This window comes from Conger conger, chromosome 4, assembly GCF_963514075.1.
Source record: "Conger conger chromosome 4, fConCon1.1, whole genome shotgun sequence".
NCBI classification, from domain to species: Eukaryota; Metazoa; Chordata; class Actinopteri; order Anguilliformes; family Congridae; genus Conger; species Conger conger.
In genome coordinates this window covers 30,795,357-30,819,650 of record NC_083763.1, presented here as the reverse complement: position 1 = coordinate 30,819,650, position 24,294 = coordinate 30,795,357, and the positions used below count along the sequence as shown (strand labels likewise).

Genomic DNA, 24,294 nt, shown 5'->3' with positions numbered 1-24,294 from the left:
TACCAGTGGATCTCACTCTTGATGTGCCGGCTTTTGTTGTTACTCAGCACTTAATTGATCAGTTAAAACAGTTAATTACGCAGTTAACAAACAATTACAGTTAACGCACCTCACCTTGTTTCTTGGGTTTGCGTTGGACACTGATACTAAGGTGAAAACAAAAACCAGGACACTCTGTGGCTCTCCAGAACCAGCAGTGAGGACCACTATTATATAGAGTAGTACTTCTAGAGCAGAGGTGCACAACAAGGGCTGATCCGTGTCAGGATTTTGCGCCAACTTCTGGTCTTAATTATTTAATTAACTCAATCTTATCTGACATGTGTATGAGTACTAGCTACAGCTGCAGACTGCATATGTATCCTTATGATGTTACTGTGCTGAAGTGTTATTCTAGAGCTTTATATCATTTCTAGAGCTGTCAGCAAAATAAAAACAAGGCAATTGGTTGGAACAAAAACCAGTACGGAGTTGTGCACCCTGTTATAGAAATGGTAAATGGTTAGCATTTAGATAGTGTCTTTATCCAAAGCGCTGTATAATTGATGCTTCTCAGTCACCTATTCATACACACACTCACACACCAACAGCGATTGGTAAGGATCAAATCTGGACCTCAAATTCAAATCCAGTCCTGTTTTTCTTTCCTCCCAGGTAATTAGCTGAACAATTAGTGCTACTTATGGGCCAGACTGTCTTCACACCTGACTCCCATGTAAAGGGAGGGTGGAAAGCCAGCAGTTCTCAGATTTGCAGATCCCTGCTATAGAGTAACACTGCAGAGCATCCAGAAACACCGATATGTCTTTATTCAATGGCCCTGTTCAAATATGCCATATTTCCAAAAGGAAACTGCAGAAACTGGTGATAATCGTTACATAAGCATTGAAAATCGCAGGTACAGTACGCATTATTTTGTTTCCACTCAGAAAATGAAATGATTAAAAATTGATGCTAGAAAATAGCACTAGACAAATAAACTATAATTCTGACTGGTGGTTGTACTACTGGATTTAAATTAATCCTGGCAATGAATGCAGAACAAACCACGAGGCAGTCAAGGTACATTGACTAACACTTTGCTTACACTTTTGACAAATTAACTCCCAGTTCTGCATAGTTTGAATAACTGACCATTTTTGGATTACCAGCCTCTATTACATCTTATATTACCCTATTCCACCCCAGGCCTGTAGCATAGTGGTTAAGGTAAATGACTGTGACACGCAAGGTTGGAAGTTCTATAAGACACTATAAGATCCACACAGCCGTTGGGCCCTTGAGCAAGGCCCTTAACCCTGCATTGCTCCAGGGGAGGATTGTCTCTTGCTTAGTCTAATCAACTGTACGTTGCTCTGGATAAGAGCATCTGCCAAATGCCAATAATGTAATGTAATGAGAGGGATGGAGAGGAGGGGGGAGGAGGAGGAGGAGGAGGGGTAACTCATATAAGCTTAGCTGCAAGAGACAGGTTTTAGAGCACTTGGTACTTGTGTGGGGTATTGTTCCACTGCCACTGACGCACTGATAAAAGGATAACGCATCGAGTTGAAGAGGTTTCGATTTCATGGACCCGCCAAGAAGAATCGAACACAAGGAGGGGGAATGCAGACGTGAAATCAGTGAATGAGAAAGGGATTAAAGGGTCCATTAACAACATGTCAACAAAGGATGGGAGATATGGCACACTGTCCAAGGAGCTACTACACTGTCTGAAGGAAAGAAAAGGTTGTCATTCAGTATGTCCAATAGAGCCTGGTCTCACACTACTTTGACGATAGGTCACCTATTGTTCTGACCACTGAAATAGGCCTGTTTCCATCAATCTGAACATCCGCCCCCAGCGGTTGAAGCTAACAGTTTGTTCTAATTCCCCAACCAAATTGAGGCACTCCAACGTGTGCGTACAAAACGTTTTTGTGTCTCTACGCTCAATTAATATTGCTAATGCTACATTGTGACACTAACCATAACCCTAATCTCTGTTGGTACAATTTTTGTGCCATTTGCCCACAGATTATGTGTAAATACATCTATTATTTCATATATGTGTGCAAATATTATATCTATCATATTTCTCCTTGCAGTTACAGGATTGCATTGTGGGGTGGCGCTTATCCAGGATTCGGTGCATGTGAACCAATCGGTATCCAGGGCATGAAAAATCAGTGCAAGATCATGTCGGTCTGATAGAAGGTGCACATCAGTTCAACACAGGCAGGGCAGTGTATCTGCAAAGAGCTTTTTTTGATACAAGGAAGTAAATAATCAACTGTACTTTGGCAGACAATGTGCATACAAAAGAAGGGAAAACACAGTCCCTTAACAGACTTCATCAAGCAACACACCATAAAGGGATGTTACAGATCCATGAAGTTCCTATGAAAATATACCATATTCTTTCAGTGTTCAATGAAGATTGTGAAACACTCACTAGTACATTTTGCACTGCCTCTTATGATCAACCGGCTTCAAATGTGAGCACTTAATGTCACATTTATTTCCTCCCGCGCCTCATAAAACCTGAGGTAATTTGTTTCTGTAATATGCTCGATCAAGCCATTCTAAGGAAACTTTTCTTTTTTCCCTTTCGTATCAGAGCAGGGTTTTGTAAAGTAGTTACTCTTAAAATGAAGTCTTCTAAATGTTAATTAATAACTAATCTATTACTCTTCCTTCCTGGGGGTCTTACACATATTTTAATAATGCACAGTGTCCTCCAGTAATTAAGGTCAAGCCACATTTGTATAGTAAATTATTCCAGGGGCCCTGTGTGGTCTGTGGTGCCTTGGTCATGTGACTTTAACACAAAGCGCGGGGGAGACGACCAGTGTCCTTCAAATACCAGCCTAATTTTAGAAACGCTGCCTGCCTTTCTATGACTTCAAAGAAATTTGACTTCTTCCCAAGCCCAAGGCTTTGGCTTCCTCCTTCCAATGTGCATCAGCACCGCCTCTGCATGCTTGTAAATATAAATAAATGGTCTATAACAGCTGATTGTGTGTGTGTGTGTGTGCATGTGTGTGTATGAGAGAGAATTTGTATATGGGGCTAGCAGGTGAAGGTGCGGTGGTGAAAACAACTGTAGAAAGGCACCATAAAACTCTCCCCTGTCAATCAAAATCGCAAGGCTTATACATATATTCATGAACGCAGTCATGAACCTAGAGCTGGAGACTTCAGCACATGCTTCGCCTACTCAAAGTCGACCCGTAGTGAAAATAATTGCCTCGTAATAAATGAAGAAGAAATAGGGAAAAGCTAAGCACCAAGGGACACAAATGGCATTTATCTACGACCCGAGCAGCATTGCATATGGAAAACTGCGGACTGCTAGTGAACTGTCCGTACGAAATGTGAACATTAGCATCTGGTTTCCATTTTAGGTGTTGTTATTAGTTCTGCCTCTCCGAACATGCCAGGCTTGTGTTGTTGATTCTAGTTGGCTATGGAAATTGTGTGAAATTTCTTTCACTCATCGGGAGTGATTACAGTGCAGTACTGTAAACGATTACAGTAACTCACCAAAGAGCTGCAGGTTTAACTTGGTCTCATTCTTTGGGGTTGAGGCAGAGGTCAACCTACTGGCCTATATCTTTCAGTGAGGCACTTGCTCAGCATTGCTTCTGTAAATGTTCTCCCAGATAAAGGGATTGTGATGAGGAGTTTACATGCCGGGATTGGTGATGGAACTGGGGTCTGCTCCCTTGAAGCTCATTGAAATTCCTACATTGCTCAAAATTCCAGGTGTCTCAACAAAGCTGGAAACGTTTCATTACTGTGTGCTGCCACACAACATCGTCCCATCTATCAAAGGGATTTTCACTTTTTGTTCTGCAATTCTCAGATTTTATGAGAGTTTGCACCCTGTAGACTCTCAAAAACTTGATTCCGTAGAAGAACACTATCTAGTTCAAGGGTTCTTAGACTGGTAGCTTACCCACTTCACACCTACAATAGTGTCTCATAAATGAAAAGGGTTCCTCTACGGAGACAAGCCAAAGAACACTTTTTTTTCCTTAGAGTGTACCATGTCAACTGATATTCCCGAGTGAGCCAGAGGTGCTGAAGAACATACCAAACTTCTCACAGATCTGACATCAGGCCATGAAATAGCCATCTCTGAAGTGAAGGAAGAGCCCTCTGCAGCTTATAAGTAACAGTTTATTCTGCTCTATACAGCCAAAAATATTTTTTACCATGATGTAAATTAGGTGATGGTTTATATTTCCTTTATTATGCACAGCGGAATCTCAGCGGTTTATGAAATGTGGAATTGGGGATATTTAAGTAATTCCAGTGCAGTAGTAAGTAAATATAAATTAATGTTAAACCTGCCATACAATATGTATGAAATCATTTAATTCTGCCTTGTATGGACCAATGACCTTCAAGATAGGTAATCAAACCATCTGAACACACAGTATTTTCTGAGGTCACACTTTATGGTGACATTCTTGTTTGTTACAGTTCCCTGTTCAGATCAAGATTCTCTCTTTATATACTCTGTGATCACTTTATTAGGTAGACCTGTATACCAGCTTGTAAATGCAAATATTGAATTAGCCAATTATGTGGCAGCAACTAAATGCATAAATGCATGTAGATGTGCTCAAGAGGTTCAGCTGTCTTTCAGATCAAATGGCAGAATGGGGAAGAAAGGTGATCTAAGGGAATTTGACCATGGAATGATCATTGTTGCCAGGCAGGGTGGTTTGAGTATTGCTGTAACTGCTGATCTACTGAGATTTCCATGCACAACAGTCCATGAAAATAACGACACGTTGTTAACGAGAGAGGTCAGAGAAGGGCAAGACCCATCGAAGCTGACAAGAAGGTGACAGTAACGCAAATAACCACGCATTACAACAGTGGTATGCAGAAGATCATGTCTGAACACACAATGTGTCAAACTTCTAAGTGGATAGGCTACAGCAGCAGAATACTTAAGTCTAAAAAATAAGTTGAATAAACACCCAATAAAGTGCTTACTGAGCGTATGTACAGTATACTGTGTATATGCAGATTGTATACTCGAACATAAATATATTCAAATGGCTTCATTACCACATTTGAGGACTTTCTTCACGCTGCCGTAGTCTTAAATGTGGCGATACTTTAATGTGTGCGTGACAAGATATTGTACCCCCACGCAGGAAACCAAGCTCTGATAATGAGTTTGAATCATTGCATTACATGCATATCAATGGCACAGAGAACATTTTCTTTGTCTGCCAATTATGGAATATCAGCAACTACTTCCATGCAGTCATTGCTGGAGATAATGAGTCAATTTTACACCAACTACAGATATCACAGCATTGCACAGTGAGGAATATACCTTGGTTAATGACTAGGGCCAAACCTTAGTACACACTGGAAATGATAAGCGTAGAAATTACAATGCTAATTTAAATGGTTTGCCCACTGTTATTTTCTATGTCATGTCTTGTCTTGTTTTTTCGGGATCACTGACATAATCTACATGTGCTCAAACACACTCACGTGCACCTGCTCACACACACACACACGTAATTGTGGTTCCCCTTAAAATAAATCCCCACAGCTCACCAATAGCATTTCATTGGTCGTGAGGCAAGCCAATAGAAAACCTCTCAGCCCGGGAAATAAATCGAATAGAGCACTGAGTAGCTGGATGTGGATTGGATCCCCGCCCCTGCGTTGAAGAATGGGGCAGCCATCAAAGCAGTACCACGTAATGAATGTTGCCGCAGGTTTGGAACACCGTCGACAGCGGACGGCGCTCGTATCTCTTCTGTTGACAAATAGGGAGAGAATGACAGATGACAGATGCCAAAGCAAAATACTATCAAACGCAAATTCAGAACTCTGCTTCTAACCCCCGGAAACTTTTCTCCATTTTCTCCTCTCTCCTCAACGCACCGCCTCCTCCTCCTCAGTCCTCCTTCGCTGCTGATGACTTTGCTGATTTCTTCGATGAGAAGGTCGCAGTCATCCGCAGATCCTTTACAACCGCCGCCCCCCTCACTGTGCCCTTCCCCCCCTCTAGGCCCATCCCTTCCTTTTCCACTTTCTCCCCCCTTACAGACTCTAATGTTTCTCAACTCCTGCTCTGCCACCGCCCTACAACCTGTGCCCTTGACCCTATCCCCTCTTCTCTTCTCCAAACTATCACACCTGACATTCTCCCATTTGTCACCTCCCTTGTCAACTCCTCCCTGTCTTCCGGCTGTTTTCCGGCATCCTCCAAGAGGGCCCACATCACTCCGCTGCTAAAAAAGCCTACCCTGGATCCCTCCATCATCCAGAACTACCGCCCGGTATCTCTTCTTCCTTTCCTTTCTAAAACTATAGAACGAGCCGCTTCTACTCAACTTTCTTCCTTCTTTTCTAACAACAACCTGCTAGACCCCCATCAGTCTGGCTTCAGATCGGGCCACTCGACAGAGACTGCGCTCCTCTCCGTCAGTGAGTCACTTCATGCCGCACGAGCAGCCTCCCTCTCCTCTGTCCTCATTCTTCTAGATCTCTCTGCTGCCTTCGACACTGTGGATCACTCCATCCTCCTGTCTGCCCTGTCAGCAACGGGCATCTGTGGCACAGCCCTGGACTGGATTGAGTCCTACCTCTCTGGTCGCTCCTTCCAGGTTGCCTGGGCTGGTTCGGTATCGACACCTCGGCCCCTCGCCACAGGAGTTCCCCAGGGCTCAGTCCTTGGCCCGCTTCTTTTTTCTCTCTACACTCGCTCCCTTGGCCCTGTGATCACTGCACATGGGCTATCCTACCACTGCTATGCGGACGATACTCAACTCTTCGTCTCGTTCCCGCCGTCTGATACGCAGGTTTCAGCCCGTATCTCCGCTTGCCTGAGGGACATCCAGAGCTGGATGGACAACCACCATCTAAAGCTCAACTCAGGTAAAACTGAAATGATATTCATCCCTGCTAATGCCTCTCCCCATCTGGATCTCTCCATTTCCCTCGGGGATACCACACTCACGCCGTCACCCAGTGCAAGGAACCTCGGCGTGGTGATGGACAGCAGACTGTCCCTTTCCGAGAACATTGCGGCGGTGACCCGGTCTTGCAGGTTCTTCCTATACAACATACGGAGAATCCGCCCCTTTCTCACCCCCTACTCGACCCAGCTCCTGGTCCAAGCGATGGTTCTGTCCCGCCTGGACTACTGCAATTCCCTCTTGGCTGGCCTCCCAGCGTCTGCCATCAGACCCCTCCAACTCATCCAGAATGCAGCAGCTCGTCTGGTCTTCAACCTTCCCAAATACTCACACGTCACCCCCCTGCTTACTTCCCTCCACTGGCTGCCTGTCATGGCTCGCATCAAATTCAAAACATTGGTGCTAGCCTTCCAAGCAGTTAAAGGGTCTTCCCCAGCTTATCTGCAAAAAATCATCAGACCCTACACCCCTGCCAGACCTCTTCGTTCAGCCTCCACAGGCCGCTTGGCACCTCCCCCTCTCAGAACCTCCACCTCACGCTCACGACTACTGTCTGTTCTGGCTCCACGGTGGTGGAACGAACTCCCCGTTGAGGTCAGAACTATAGAATCCCTCCCCACCTTCAAGCGCAAGCTGAAGACACACCTCTTCAAACAGCACCTCTCCCCATCCCTCCCTACCTCCCTGTGAACCTTAATTGTTGTCTCTGTGACTTGTGTATCAGTATTTTAGTTGGCTAGGTAAGCAGTGTTTGGATAGTTAACTTTGGTGACTTTTGCTCTGTTTGTTTGTTTGTTCAAAAAAAAAAAAAAAAAAAAAAAAATTGGCCCTTGTCCTTATCTTTGTTGTACAGGTAGCAGTTGAAATTGTACTTACCTCTAGGGTCTTTCAGCGAACTTATCCCTGGTTATGGGTATGCACTTTGTTGTACGTCGCTCTGGATAAGAGCGTCTGCCAAATGCCAATAATGTAATGTAATGTAAAGATGCCCTTGGTGTTTAAAACACACATTCCAGTGGAGGTTGCTGACTGACGACGGATTAATTGACTGACGGGCCGACTGGACAAATGGAGGTTGCTTTGGCGAAACATCAATTCTTTCTTACTAATTATTTCCGCATTCGGCCAAGGCCAATGCCAACCCGGGCGAACTTGAAAGGTGCCAGATTAATTGCAGCATTTACAGCAAATCAATATAGGCACATGCATATTAGCCTTCGCGAGACAACATTTTTCATTAAAATGGCATCGGTAATAATCGAGTAATGACTAGGCATTTCATTAAAACACACAGCCCTCAGTCACAAGGAGGCCCGCGCCATCCTATTGATTTCATGTTCTCGCGTAAATAAAACTGCAGATGTGTTTACTGCAACTTTAGCAACCTCAGAGGCAAGCTAATGGCTCACTATGCCCAACAGCCATAGGCAATTATTTCAATGCGCACCTGAAGGTGAAGAAGTCTTTTGAATGGCAATTGTTATCAGAGAGAAGGATGTGTGTGACAGACAGCTGCTGGACAAAGCCTGCCATGAAATACTCTTTTTCGGGGGCACATGTCAGGGGCATATTAATGTGGGGTTTGCGCTAAAACAGCACACTAGCTCTTCTGCTGGCTTTCAGGTAAGCCCAGTTAATTGAGGTGCAAAGACCAACAGTTTTAAATCCCCCTAAAATTAGTATACGGTCTGGGGGCTGAGCATTCTCCCATGACTGGGAGCTGTCTTCATTTGGATTGCCAATGCCCTGAAGCATGTCCTTTCTGCATAACAATATGAGGCTCAGAGCAAAGAAACTATACAGTACACTATAGACAAGGGACAATAACTACTTGGCAACACATATGTGCTTATTGTAAACATTCCCACCTTCTTAATTAAAAAAAGCAAACTGGGAAGTTCGGACAACGCAGTCTTTTACAGTGATGTTCATGTAAATGTTAAATGCAAATGGTCTGAATTTATATAGCACTATACAATTGATGCTTCTCACTCACCCATTCACACACACACACACCAACGGCGATTGGCTGCCATGCAAGGCACCAACCAGCTAGTCAGAGCCAATTGGGGGTTAGGTGTCTTGCTCGGGGACACTTTGACACACCCAGGGCGGGATCGAAACGGCAACCCTCCAACTGCCAGACGACTGCCAGGTGACTACTCTTACCTCCTGAGCCAATGTTGCCCGTATACTGCATAAAGCACAAAAAAAGAGTGCAAATTTGTTTGTGTGTGTGTGTATGTGTGTGCGCGTGTGCACAGTATGTGTCTGTGTGTTTGGGTGTGTGTGTGTGTGTATGTGGGAGAAAAAGTACTGCATTGTATTGGAACTCTCTGTCGACTCAATGCTTTAGCTAGCGGTTACTGAGACAAAGTGGCTATGCGTTGGTTACTGACATGTCCGGAGAGTAAATGAAGTTCAGAGTGGCTTTCCAAATCACATTTCACACCATGCTTTCACAATGTGCTCGGGAGTCATCTGTTGTTTGAGTTGATTGTTCGACATTATGTCAGCGGCACTGTTACCAATTACCAAGGCAGTTTGCTAGCCCATACCTGTGGGTATCTACCCACCGGCATCCATTTTGGTTCAATTGCCCATATCGGACCACAGAAACGATTGTGAAGTGAACGTCCGTTCCTTCCCATTGTGCTCGAGAGAAGACCGCAACCCTACGGTCAAAGGCCAGATGACATGGATCACATCGGCTGCTTGTTTTCTTTAATTCTTATGAGCATATTAATACACACTTTTTTTGGGGCAGCTTGTAGCGTAGTGGCTAAGGTACATGACTGGGGCCCTACAGGTCGGTGGTTCAAGCCCCGGTGTAGCCAAGATAGGATTTGTGCGGTGCCCACCGCTCCTATGGAAGTAGGATGGGTCAAATGCAGAGGTCAAATTACCCCACGGGGTTCAATAAAGCATACGTTCTTCTTTTTTATTCGGCCAAAAAACGTTTTTTTCCAAAGCCAATAAACTGAAGTGTGACAAACGCGCCTTTAAATCAGTAGTTTACTTGCCCTCCGCGCTCTCAAAGACCCGGACACTGTCATTGAATAAAAAAGAGAGCGATTCCGGATTTCGGGCAGCGGTTATATTCTCCAGGGCCGGCCGCCGTCTCGCGGAGCTCCTGCCCTGCATTAGTGCCCTCGGCGATCACCAGCACGGGAGGCCGTGTTGTCCACAGCCGAAAGGGAAACACATTCGAAGTGATGGATGGCCGTTAAGCTCGACCATAACTGACAGGTTTTTCCGGAACATCTCGCCACGTTGACGATGAGGAACGCCTTATAAATCACTCTTAATTGGTCGGCCACATTTACCTAAAGACTACTACGGAACAGATGGAAAGATTTTCAATCCAAACCGACCATGGTTTTACAGAACACATTGTGTTTTTACTGTGTTTTTTATTGCATTTCAGTTTTACACTTGATTACAAAGCATTGTTGTCATGACAACTTAATACAGTCCCACCATACCTCACTTTGAGAACTGGGCAGGTTACATTGTCACACTCATCAAATTCTGTGCTAGATTCAATTGTATTCTATTGTCTTTGCACCACTGTCACCATTTTTAAAATGTAACTTTTCAAACAAATATTCGACTGTCTAGTATGGTTATGAGTCAACCTTAAAATAAACTCTGCCCCAGCTATATCTTTTGACTGACATTTGAGCAGGCTGAAACTGTTCAGTGCCATTCAGCACAGCTAAAAACACTCCCCACATTTAGGCTCCATCATGTCTTGACACTGTTTATTCACAAATGCTCAGTGCATTTCAGCACCACCTAAAAGTCCTGAGAAACGGACAGCTCCCAAACCAGCGCATTTCAGAACCAGAAGAATGTTTCTGTAAAACGGACAGCTCCCAAACCAGTGCACGTCAGCACCACCAAAATATTGCTGTGGAATAGAGAGCTCCCAAACGCTAAGTGCATTTCAGGTCCATTCCTCATTCCTCATTCCAGCAGTTTGGAGCTATGTGCATGCCAAAAAACACCTATTCACCAAAATGCCGATTAGTCACAAACACATATAACTGTATTACACCGGCCCTTCCTCAATCACTCCCTCCGTTCCCCGTGCCTAAGCAGTCTCTGATTAAATCTCCCCTGAATTCTGCTTCCATTTGCCAAATTAGGCCCAAGCATTGATACGGGGTGTATGTTAAGTGGATTTGTCCTGACCTACAATCATTAGAGGCACGGCGCCTTGTCTGAGTGAGATAAATGCGACGGCGGACTGCAGGAGTGAAAATTTCCTTCTGTGATGTGCCGATTCCAAAAAAAAACAAAAAACGATAAGAAATGAAGGGAGAAAAAAAAGCAAACACGGAAACAAATGGTGGCAGAATTCCAATTGTGATGACTGACGGGAGATTGGCTGTCAGCCTGCAGGTGTCTCGCGGAGTCTATCTCCTTGCTGCAGCCAGTCTCAAAACACTGTTATTCAAATTTAATTGGGCCGGCACAAAAAAGGCCCGCAATCTACAGAGCGGGAGCAAATGGCAGGGGATCCTTTTGAATACCTAAGCAGGCTCCTCAAATCGGCATGGTGCCCCCTCCAGGCCTGACCGATAAAAAGGAAAAGAAATTAGAAATGAATGGTGACGTTTTTATATAAATGTAATTTAAGGTCACAGACCAACAGGTTAATCAGTGAAAATATACAAAAGCCCAACAACTTATCCTAAAATGGTTTCCATATCTGGAACGGTTATCGTTCTCTGAGTGAAAAAAATTCTGTTCAATTGTAATCTGTAACACAATCAAAATGCCAGTAGGCTATGCGCTATTACCTGAACTCGGCTACAGACTCTGTGATGATAATCGCGATTGTTATTACTTTTCCGTTTATTTTTTCTTATCACCCGCTTTGTGATGTGGTATATTTAAGGGCCCTGTCCATTTCATTCCCTCGACTACTGCCGCCTAACTGATCAGGAACGATTCCAGGGGGGACAGTCCTGACGTCGCAAAACCCTTTTGCCACGTTTAATTATCCACTAACATGCCACATTGAGCGCCGGCAAAATCAGGATTCAATACGAGTCTGTGGGGCACGCTATTATGCTGAAAACTGTTAGCAGAACAGGACGCCCACCTCCCACGGTGTGTAATTATTTTGGCCAGCTAGTTATTGATGCATCTCCAATGATTTCTGCTTCACAGCCCGGCGTGGATGTTCTAGTTTGCATCCGCCACATTGTCCCTTCTCCTCGTTTTCCAAGGAAGCGCAAACAGGATTTGTAAAGGCTAAATATTTTTTTATATTCTTTTTATAATTACAATACATTAGAAGTTGTTTCCATTAGAGGAGAGGGAGAATGCGAAATTTTTGCCAATTGAAAAGCCTAAAACTTTTTTTAAAGCGCGTGGCTCCGTTTAATCTAGGTTTAGCTGTCCTTTTACGTAAATGACACTCTCATAATATAAGATATTATATCAGGCCGAAATGTCTTTCTTTTTCTTCCTCTTTCTAGAGATTAGTTTACATGCCTTTCCTCCTCCCTCAAACTTTCCTCAATTTTATTATCAGATTTTGGGAATATATGTATGAAAATATGTTTATTGGTCAGGCTATGCTAAGGCCTATATTTTATTCTGATTAAATTGTGGTCTGTGCTTGAGAGGAAAATAGTCATAAATGTTTTTCATAAATATTAAATATGGTCCTACAATAAACAAGGTAACCGTAAATAAGCTTCAGCATTTAGCAACAGTCTAAATAGAAAAAATTTACATGACTATAATTTCTGTGGAATTTTCCACTGATGGGAACATATCCAAAAAAAAAAGAAAAAAATACCAGAGATGGTTGTCACACGGGTTGGTTGTCAAACTGCTTATATCTCACTCCCTAGAAGGGGCTGTACAAAGATTTTGGTATCAAAATGTTCAGTTTTGAGTTCACCCAAATTAAAGTAATTTCATGAATAAGCCGCATATCATGAGGTGGGGGGGCTTAATGTTTTTCATATCAAAAAGTAACATTTCAACTCATTGATGTTTTTCTTTGATACTTCTATGCGATTAATTCATCTTCAAACAATTATCAACATTGAAAACTGTGAAGGGAGGGCTATAATTTATAAATATTTTTCTTTCATTAGGTTACAGCATGTGGTCACAAGCTACAATTGTAGCAAAAATGCACTGTTCGGGATGGTTATCACATTTACTTTTGGGTTTGTTGTAATTTCTCCTGTCAAATCTATAGCCTAAAACAAATGTCTATCCGTACACATCTGAAATGCTATCTGGTTATGTCCATCAAAGACATGTGGTTTTTACCTTACCTTATGTGGTATCTTACCTTATTGCGAATTTTGCTATGAAATGTTGCTGATAAAACTGTTTAATTTAACAGTCAGTGTGTTCTAAATAAACATTCTTGTAATAGATATTTCAAATTTCTACTAATTTAGAACTTCAATACAACATTTTAAAATATACATTTTTACTGAAAACCCTTTTTGTGACAACCAGCCCATGAAGTGACTGGTTGTCTTTGTGAGTTTGTAACTTTTTCTTATATTAGTAATATATTACGAGTCTTGGGAAATGACCACATGAATGGCAGCTGTGGGTTGAACAGAATCCCGATGGATAGTATCACGCAAGCTGCAGAGAATAGCACACTTGTGTGCAGAATAATGATCCAAACAGACAAGGTTAATTAACATGTACACCTCAGCCAACTTTGGCTTTTGTGGCAACGTGCTCCAGCGAGCTTGTAAAACAAAAAACAGAGACAGCGGTAAAATATGTAAATCTGGCTGGGGACGTTCCGTTTTCAGACTGAATGAAAATGTGACGTTTTGACTGAAATGTCATTCAAAGTGGCAACATTACAATGAAGCAAGGTATTCAATCCCATTTGCTTAATGGCATAAACTGTGGACTTAAAGGGTTTTGTTCGCTCCGGATGTGTTACTCTGCGTTGGAGTTTCCCCTTTAAACGAAGACAAAAGAATGGCGTTAGATGTTTATTACCCCTGTATTTATGGCCTCCTAACGCAGTCATCTTTATCCACAAGTTTATGATAGTGCTGAGACTGCACGCCTCAGTTTCTCCAGCCAGATAAATCGGTCCCAGCGAACTGGGGGGATACAATTTTTCAATGGGGATTTCGCTCAGAGGCATCTGGCCTCCCCCTCACATCGTATTAGCATTTTATCGCTCAGAAACATTTGTTTATAATTTGTCTTGCTCTGAAGGTAAAACGTCTCCGGGTTCTGCCTCCCGTTGAAGGTTAGATTAGTACCAAAGTGGAAACGCATTCTGACAGAACTCCGGGCCGGACATTTCAAGCCTTCGCAAAAGCCACTGTTGCCAAGGTGTCATCAATCTTTGGGATAACCTCGCCGGCGTCCGGCCAATATATGAACGTACCTGTGGGTGACTTCTGTTCTCTGCTGTATAAAATGTTATTTCTATTTATTAAAACACTGGGAGTATCAGACTGGAAGCAGGTTATTGACCGTCGCCACTGTGACCTGGTAGCCAGCGTCTGTGAAGGCCTGCCGGACGTACGTAACTACAGGCAATTAACTTACTGAACCGGGCTCGTATAAATTAGATACCACTGGCATTTACAGGGGAACAGAGATTATTTCATTAAATGTCCAGGTGCTTTCTCATCTGTGCTGCCCCTAGTGGTGGATTGAGCTGCCTGCAGCCAGGAGCAGGGTCGGTCCCGATCTGAATAGTAAGCTGATTGGGACATGTCCATGGCCATCTTCAGGGGTCCTCTCTCCAATAGCTACAATTAATGAGACTCCAGCAAATCCTATGACTTTTCACATTAGTCCAACCACTAATTGACCATGAATGACATGCTTGTCTGCTTGCTACTTTTTTGCCATTCCTGTTCTACTGTTCTACATTCACATGTGTTAGCATGCTGTGTCCGATCTCTGCAAAATACATCAAACACATACAGTGAGCACGACCAAGACTTCCTTCCGGCCGATTTCTGCCAATATGTGCTGGTACTTTGTAGTATTCGTTGTGCTATTGATCTTGAACAATGCCCCTGGGCCACTGGCAACAAAACATCTCCCAAACATCAATGACCCACCACCATATTTGACAGTAGGTGTCAGGTGCTTCACCTTGTATGCACACCACCAATCATGTTGATGGTGTGTATGGCCGAGCAGCCCATCGAGAACCTCGCAGACATCGGCCTCATCTCCTCTCGGCACACTGGGCAGAGAGATGTGCTGAAGTTCACCTCAGTCACTGGCGCCACCACCTTCGCTGGTCGCTTCACCCCTGAGACGCTGTCTTCATGCCACCCTTCCAAAGAATTTACTGGTATGGAGGTGCCATTTTATGGTGGTATTTTTAGACGTGTTTACCCCAAGGCACAACCAATCTGCAATTCTTAAACTGCCATCCTTGGGTTACTTATGGCCTCACCATCTTTATTTCCGTCCATGGGGGTAATAAGCACTTGCATCCTCTTCCTGGCAAGTTTACAGCCATTCCATATGTTTTACGTCTTTTTATTATTGCACTAACAGTGCTAAGTGTTATGTTTAACCTTTTATATATGTATACCCATTACCCGACTTGTGGTGGTCAATTACCATCTGGGTTTTCTGAATTGACAGTTCTTTGGCTTTTCCCAAAGGAATTTTCATGCTTGTTACCTCATATTTTATCAAGTGAAACAGGAAGTGATGGGCACAATATAGTTCCTTTCAAATGACTAAATTAAACTGAAATTGTTTTGCTAATTTCACTTTGTTTGATTTTATGTACAAGAATTTTTTTCAGTGCACCTGTTGTTTTCAGAAAAGAATAGATTACTAAATAAAAGACATTGAAACATGAGTGTAAATGTATTGAAATAGAAGTATATCACTTTCCTGTGTGTTTGAACATAAACTATCGATCATAACCCATGTTGTTTATTACATGAAGCCTTTTTAATTAAGAGTGGCAATAATTCTGGAGCCCACTGTACAACATTTGTTCAACTCTGCTCCTCAATTTTTGCTTAGTGGGTCTCTAGTGTTCTAGTTTATTTTATTACAAATACAGGACAGACACATTTGTGTTGTTTGTAGGGTTTGGCCTGTATTACTAGTGTGTTTTGTCCATTGTTAGCTTCCATTTTTGTACAGTATTCCATGTTTTAGCACCCTCTAGCGAATGGTAGGAAAAGCCACACCCGCATATTAGCTGCTGGAGAACGTTTCTGAAACCCAACATTGACTCATGTACAGTATGATATTGATTTCCAAGGAAAGTCACGCAAGGGGAGAAGTGGCAATAAACCCAGAACAAAAAAAAACTTCCCATCTAATTTCTGATAAGTAGCAAATTGCCCTGCAAGTATTATTTTCTCCCCCGTTTCAGGGCACGACTCGAGCATTAGAAATGAGATTACCGACAGGTGATAAAATAAATAATTCATTCTGCTGTCTCCGAAGACATACACGGATAAGGACCCCGGATAGTTTCTGAAGGCTCAACCGAACCTGATTAAAAAAGACGGATAATAAGCGGGAGTCTGTAAACCTGGCTCGCGATTCATCTTTTGGGGGGGAAGGTGGCAGAACTCGGTGCACGGCTCAGCGGGCACTTGCAGTGCCTCCGAAGCTCCCGGCAGCACACGCGCAAAGTGCTTTCTCTGAAAAACTGATGGGCTTACCCATAATGGCCGTTCCATAAATAATGCATCGGGTCCTGATGACCACTTCAGACAAAAAGAAAAGGCGGGGGGGGAAAGGAAAAAAAAACTCAGCGGAGAGCACTTAACTCCTCATCACCGCTGCACAACCAAGGCATTGAGTTTCCTCCGTAATTGCCCCCCCGATCCATATATTGAAGCCGGGGCGTAGTTCAGTCATAACCTCGGGCGGATTTTGGGAGCGGTCCTCACATGAATTCCTGCTGACAGTAATGGCCGAACGGCTGTCCTGTTTCTTGGCGGAAGTTTTCTCTTCCTTCGTTTTCTGCGGTCTGGACGCTTGCGGCCCCTTCCGTGGTTTGGGGAATATCCTCTTCTCGCGCGAACATCCCGCCAGATGCTCGGAGCTCACCAGGGCGCCCCTGACCTTCCTCCATCTCCTTGAGAGGGAGTCTCGGGATGCTGTTCGATAGCGGAACACCTGCTGTCCCACCGCCGTCCAAAGAAATCTGCGAAGGGAAACGCGGCCCCATAACAAACATTTGTTCTGGCTGGAGCTGCTGTGCGTGACAGAGTGAAGGTTAAACCTTTTACATGCTGAGAATTTGTATTGGCAGCTCCCCCCCCCGCCCCAAATTCCCTTTCTTCTCTGGTGAGACGTGTCCTTTGATTAAGCCAGCGTTAATGAATGGCCGCGTAGACTGAGGTGTTAAACAGTGGTGACCTGTGTATGGCTGGTTCTGCAGCTACAGTAGAGAAGCACACACAGCCAGTGCAAAGGGCACCTGAGTTCTTCGGGGAAAGGCGGAGTGCTAATGGGAAATTGGAATCTGCGGTGATGATATAATTCTGATAAAGATACTGCTTCATTTCCTGAAGGAGAGCACCAAGCTCCTTGCTGAGGCATACAGAAACACAAACACATACACACACACACACACACACACAAAAAACACCTTAACCTGCATACACATTAATAGACATACGTACATGCATCCAAATTCATAGACACACACATACACAATGGGCCTCATTTATCAATATTTTCGTAATGTGTGCAAATGTATGTGTCATCGGAAACAAACTAACAATTACTGCCAAACTAACATAAAAATATCGTTTTTTGCTAATTAGCGTACTTTTGTTTATATACGCTCCATAAACAATGTATGCGCCACATAGGACTGAATAAAAACAAACACAGTAGTGCAGTAAAGTTGGTCTGTTTTGTTGAAGTGCTATAATGGTCAAATATTGAACATTATAAATAGGAAAGACGTTGCTGTTTTCACTTTCCTGTGCTAGTCCCCAAGAAGCTGAGGACAGAAAGCACCTGGAAATGGACAGCGACGGCATCTGGATCTTCTGATACATGTAACTGTAATGTAAACTGAGGTCTAAGCTATGACTTGTAGGCCCTATTTATAGCTACGCGTTTTTTAGAATTTATATTAAACTCCACCAGGATTACTGGAATGAAACATCACCAATTTCAATGTTGAATGTGTCCCGACCATACTTTCCAGCGTTATAGTCTGATTGATATCTGTTACGACCTGTTTTGTTTTCGACTTCCGCCTTTAGCCTTATCCGTCTGTCTATAGGTGCATCTCAAAAAAATGTTATATCGTGGAAAAGTTTCATAACTTAATTAAAAAAGTGAAACTTTCATATATGCTAGATTCATTACACATAAAGTGAAATATTTCAATTTTTTATGTAATATTCTAATATTTTGATATACTGGATTTTTGATTTCATGAGCTGTAAGCTGTAATCATCAAGATTAAAATGAAAAAAGGCTTAAAATATTTCACTTTATGCATAATGAATCTAGAATATATGAAAGTTTCACTTTTTTCTATTTTTGTTCACCCTTTGCCTAGACACTTACTCACAAACTGCTTATTCCCTGCTGATTCCGTTTGCTGGCTATCGAACTCCGCCTGTTTGACCTGCCAAACTAATAAAAACTCAGAACTGAAAGCTTGGTCTCACTACTGTTGTCTGCACACCTGACACCTGTTGCTTTTTATATTATATGAATAATTAAATAAAAGCACAAAACAAGCTCTACAACCGTATGCTTTCATTTCCGCGCACAATATGAACAGCTCATTCGGCTCCTATGAAAACAATGATATCCGAAAACCTTGATAAATCCCACATTATTTGTGCAAATGCATTTCCGAAAGATTTATGGTCAATTTCGTTTGGCTCATGTTTGATAAATGAGGCCCAATGTGTATATACATGCATAAACATACAAAATATGCATATTCGTTAACACACAGGAACCCATACACATACACATACACACACACACACACGCACACACCCACACAGAAATCCTTAATGCTAATGCTGTCTCTTAACTAAATGTATACATTAGTATTACTTTTCTCAATACAATGACATCTGGTGAGCTCTGTTTGTCTCCATCTCAAGAGAATGCTGACTTTAAAGCTGAACAAATACCAGAACCTTTTAATTAAAAAACATAAAAATAAATAGCACGAAACATGTTCCCACACAATGCAAAAACAACAGAGATGTTTAGGCAAAGTTTGCCAAGGGTGTCCATTCACCTAAATGGGAGATCGGAGCAAATAATTAAAATAAGAAATACAGAATAAAGAGATTAAGATTATCGATCCACAATGGGTTACCTTCGTAAACAACATACACGGCTAAAGGCATTATGAACAGACAGTCACAACAGAAAAAAATGCAGACTGAAAGCAAGTCCATGCAGAAGCGCAGATGCACCACCTCCAGGTACTGTTAAAAACCTCCTTACTGGCATAAGGCCACGCCCATTCAGAATCCCTCCTCCAGACATAGCTCTCCGCAAGATCAGGGAGGAGCCATTAAACACCTAAAACCTGTGGCTAAATCCTTATCTCTGTTCTGTGGAGTGGATCCTGGGATACTGTACTGTACTACATACAGTCAGGGCCATAAATATTGGGACATCGACACAATTCTCATCTTTTTGGCTCTATACACCACCACAATGGATTTGAAATGAAACGAACAAGATGTGCTTTAACTGCAGACTTTCATCTTTAATTTGAGGGTATTCACATCAAAATCAGGTGAATGGTGTAGGAATTACAACAGTTTCTATATGTGCCTCCCACTTTTTAAGGGACCAAAAGTAATGGGACAAACTAGCAATCATAAATCAAACTTTCACTTTTTAATACTTGGTTGCAAATCCTTTGCAGTCAATTACAGCCTGAAGTCTGGAACGCATATGTAACAGGTGAGAAATTGCCTGAGTCCGAGGTGGGATTTGAACCCCAGCCTCTCACTTGTCCAAAAATTAGCTGAACGAACGCGTTACCAGTCAGCTAAAGACGAACCTGCCTCTAGCCAAGGGCAACAACGTTCTTTTTGAATTTGAGGGTTACGTCATCGGGGAGTGTTGTCACGATAACCTGCTACCAGCCTTCGCTTTCACTGCACTTCACCATGCTTACTAGCGAACTAGCTGAGCTAACCATGCTACACTTAGACATCACCAAGCGCTGGGTTTCATCCCCGGTGATGCTCTGCCAGGCCTCTACTGCAACTGTCTTCAGTTCCTGCTTGTTCTTGGGGCATTTTCCCTTCAGTTTTGTCTTCAGCCAGTGAAATGCATGTTTAATCGGATTCAGGTCAGGTGATTGACTTGGCCATTGCATAACATTCCACTTCTTTGCCTAAAAAAAATCTTTGGTTGCTTTCGCAGTATGCTTCGGGTCATTGTCCATCTGCACTGTGAAGCGCCGTCCAATGAGTTCTGAAGCATTTGGCTGAATATGAGCAGATAATATTGCCCGAAACACTTCAGAATTCATCCTGCTGCTTTTGTCAGCAGTCACATCACCAATAAATACAAGGGAACCAGTTCCATCGGCAGCCATACATGCCCACGCCATGACACTACCACCACCATGCTTTACTGATGAGGTGGGATGTTTTGGATCATGAGCAGTTCCTTTCCTTCTCCATACTCTTCTCTTCCCATCATTCTGGTACAAGTTGATCTTTGACTCATCTGTCCATAGGATGTTGTTCCAGAACTGTAAAGGCTTTTTTAGATGTTGTTTGGCAAACTCTAATCTGGTCTTCCTGTTTTTGAGGCTCACCAATGGTTTACATCTTGTGGTGAACCCTCTGTATTCACTCTGGTGAAGTCTTCTCTTGACTTAAACACACATACACCTACCTCCTGGAGAGTGTTCTTGATCTGGCAAACTGTTGTGAAGGGGTTTTTCTTCACCAGGGAAATAATTCTTCTGTCATCCACCACAGTTGTTTTCCGTGGTCTTCCGGGTCTTTTGGTGTTGCTGAGCTCACCGGTACGTTCTTTCTTTTTAAGAATGTTCCAACAAGTTGATTTGGCCACACCTAATGTTTTTGCTATCTCTCTGATGGGTTTGTTTAGATTTTTCAGCCTAATGATGGCTTGCTTCACTGATAGTGACAGCTCTTTGGATCTCATATTGAGAGTTGACAGCAACAGATTCCAAATGCAAATATCACACTTGAAATGAACTCTAGACCTTTTATCTGCTCCTTGTAAATGAGATAATGAGGGAATAACACACACCTGGCCATGGAACAGCTGAGCAGCCGATTGTCCCATTACTATTGGTCCCTTAAAAAGTGGGAGGCACATATAGAAACTGTTGTAATTCCTACACTGTTCACCTGATTTGGATGTAAATACCCTGAAAGCTGCAGTTAAAGCATATCTTGTTCGTTTCATTTCAAATCCATTGTGGTGTATAGAGCCAAAAAGATGAGAATTGTGTTGATGTCCCAATATTTATGGACCTGACTGTATTCTTCTGTTCCATGCAGGCCTCGTCCAAGCACCGAGTACACCGCCAAATGGGAAGGCTTCATTTAAGGGGGGCTGAGGTCTGTTGCGTGACACCAACCTTCAGCAAGCTATGCCTGCCCATCTTATTTGTCAATCATATAGAAAATATGGTAACAGTTTATAATAAGGTTCTGTGAATTGGCATGAACTAATGCAGTTGTCAACTAACTAACTACTGAGAAGTCAATCTGTACAGCTTTGTTTATGTATTTGTACATTGTTAATTCACGTTAACAACTGCATTAATTAATGCCAATTCATATTGGAATGAGAAAAAAAAAACTTAATGCATTTGTTCATGGTTAACCAATTATAAGTGTATCCCATTGTTTGCAAGATAAATATTCATCGAACTAATAGATAAAAAGATAGATTGATAGATAGAATATTGTATTTATATTGTGCATTTAGACATTCAAAGCACTTTACAGTGGTGAAGGGGAAAGTCACCTCAACCACCAAGTTCATAGTCAACAAATACATTAACTAATGAAAAGTACATCTCACGCTTAATTAATTTTGCACATCAATTCATTTTTGTAAACAACGACATGAGTTAATGCCAATTCATGTACCTTACTGTAAAGTGTGAAGAATATGATGTTAAAGTTCAACAGGCGACAGGTTGAAAGCCGTAGTTTGTCTGCTTTGAGTTCACGCAGAGCCTTTCACACAGAAAAGCATGTACAGTTCATATGACACCGCACGTCTGCTGTTTGTTTGTGCAGCCTTTCACTGGAGCCCTGAGCGAGGAAAACGTTCTGTCGCCGGTGCGACCTCTGACCCCCGAACAGCAATGAAACCAGCAGAAGAGAGCGCCTCGCATTACACTCTCTGCCTTTTCTCCGCTTCAGTGTCGACCCATTCTCAGAGAGGAAAAAAATACAAACATGAACTCTGCGCAAAGCGCTCCGGGATAATTAGCCATCTGCAGCTTTTTAATCAAGAAAATTATCGCTATTTAAACGCGGAATCTTTTAGTTTGTTGGGGAGGGAAATGGAAATTGAGCTCGAGGTAAATTTGGATGCTGCACGCAGTGATTAATGATCATTAGAAAATGGAGTCCTTTATGCCCTCTGCTCTGTCTTCTCCGTTTCCATTCCTGAGCAGTTGCATAAGAGAAAATTTGAGCTATCAGACGAACCATGTGCGGGGTCATGGGGGTCGGTGGCGGCGGGTAACATGTGCTAAAGCGTGCTAACGCGGAGTCTTCACACCCTTCCGTGAGAGCGCGGATGCGTCGTCGGCGGGTAACGGTGATGTGAAGCCCCGTTAGGACAGGAGTAGATAAGGCCAGGAACAGGTGCGCTCAATCTGTTGATAACACGCTGTGTTTGTTGTTCTGTGTGCAGGTGGGCGTGCTAGGCTAACGTGCTCACCCTGGCAGCCTGTACGGAGGCGGGAGAACAGAGGAATATCTCGCCAGCATGGGAGGGCCAGCCGCATAATCCCGAATCGCTGCCCCTTGCGCGAGTTTGGAATCCAAAATTCCAAATTCGGCTCATCCCTCGGGCCCACGGAACACGAAACTTGGCAGGACATCGAGAGCAGTTGATCCGAGCCTGTTAAATCGGCAGAGCGAACGCAAGCACTTGATGCTGATGCCCCAACCGAGGGCGTTCAATTCACAGGCCGAGATGCACAACAGGGGAAGCATATTTGAAAAAATAAACACATGGTGCTCACAATCTTAGTTCTACAGTACTTCTTTGAATACATACAATGCAGTCTGTAAGTATTTGGAAGTTGACACATTTGTTGTTGTTTTTGCCCTGTACTCTAGAGAATATGGTTAAAGTGCAGACTTTCAACTTTTACATCCATTTTTTACATCCATATTGGAATTACCCAATTTTACCCAATTTTATGGGACCAAAAGTAATTGGACAAGTGGCTGCTCCTCTACTCACCATACAATTACCATAAATATGATAAAATGATATTCAGCTTCTAATCAGTGGTTTTGTTTGTCCAGGCAAGGATGGGTATTATAGGATGCCTACTGTATCTATTATTAATGTTAGCAAACTGGTGACAAAATGCTGCACAACACTCCGCAGTGAAAATCTTATAATATACACTCCTTCCATTTTGTAAAAATATAAATAGCTGTGCTTGATAACAAATAGAGATAGGAAACATTTCCACTTTACATTAATAATGCAATGATAAAAACAAAAAACATCCAGATTTCTTCCAAATATCAACATTAGGTATGTGTGTGTGTGTGAGTGTTTCCATGTGTGGGAGAGTGGTTTTAGTTTTTCTTAGTTTTTTTTTCCATGCTGGAAAGTCTCTCTCAGTCTATTCACTGCTTTTGTTCACAGATTGCTCCAAATGACCATTTCCCTCCTATACACCTATAACTCCTATACGGTACATGTGGGTCACACAAAAGACTAACGTGCAATTAGAAAGAAACCTGACTTTGTCTTCTCCACCATTAAATCATGAATATTTGATTATAATGTGAGAGCATTCTTGTCTCTCTGTTGAATTAAAGGTACATATCGCACATGGCTTATCCACCCTTGAAGATGTCAGAGCAATGGCAGATACCAAGCAGATGTTTACTTGTATATCATAATATCAGGGTAGCCATGACATTATTTTTCTGTGAGAAGTATTTTTTCTTTTTTCCCCATATAAGAAGTACATATATTCCAGGATAATCTGTAATTTCATAAACTAATCTTTTTGGAAAGGCCAGTGTGAATGTGAAGCAGGAACAGTTGCAGTCTTTTCAGACAGAATAGAGCAACATAGGGCCCAGCTGTCTATTTTAAATGTCATTGGCTGAAATCTAGGTGTCTCAGCCAA

General features: G+C 42.7%; 1 protein-coding gene across 2 annotated transcripts in view; it reads right to left on the bottom strand.

Moving 5' to 3' along the window:
- The window catches only part of dpp6a (dipeptidyl-peptidase 6a), a 301,074-nt gene that overhangs the window by 154,442 nt on the left and 122,338 nt on the right, over positions 1–24,294 (bottom strand). The window lies entirely within an intron of this gene.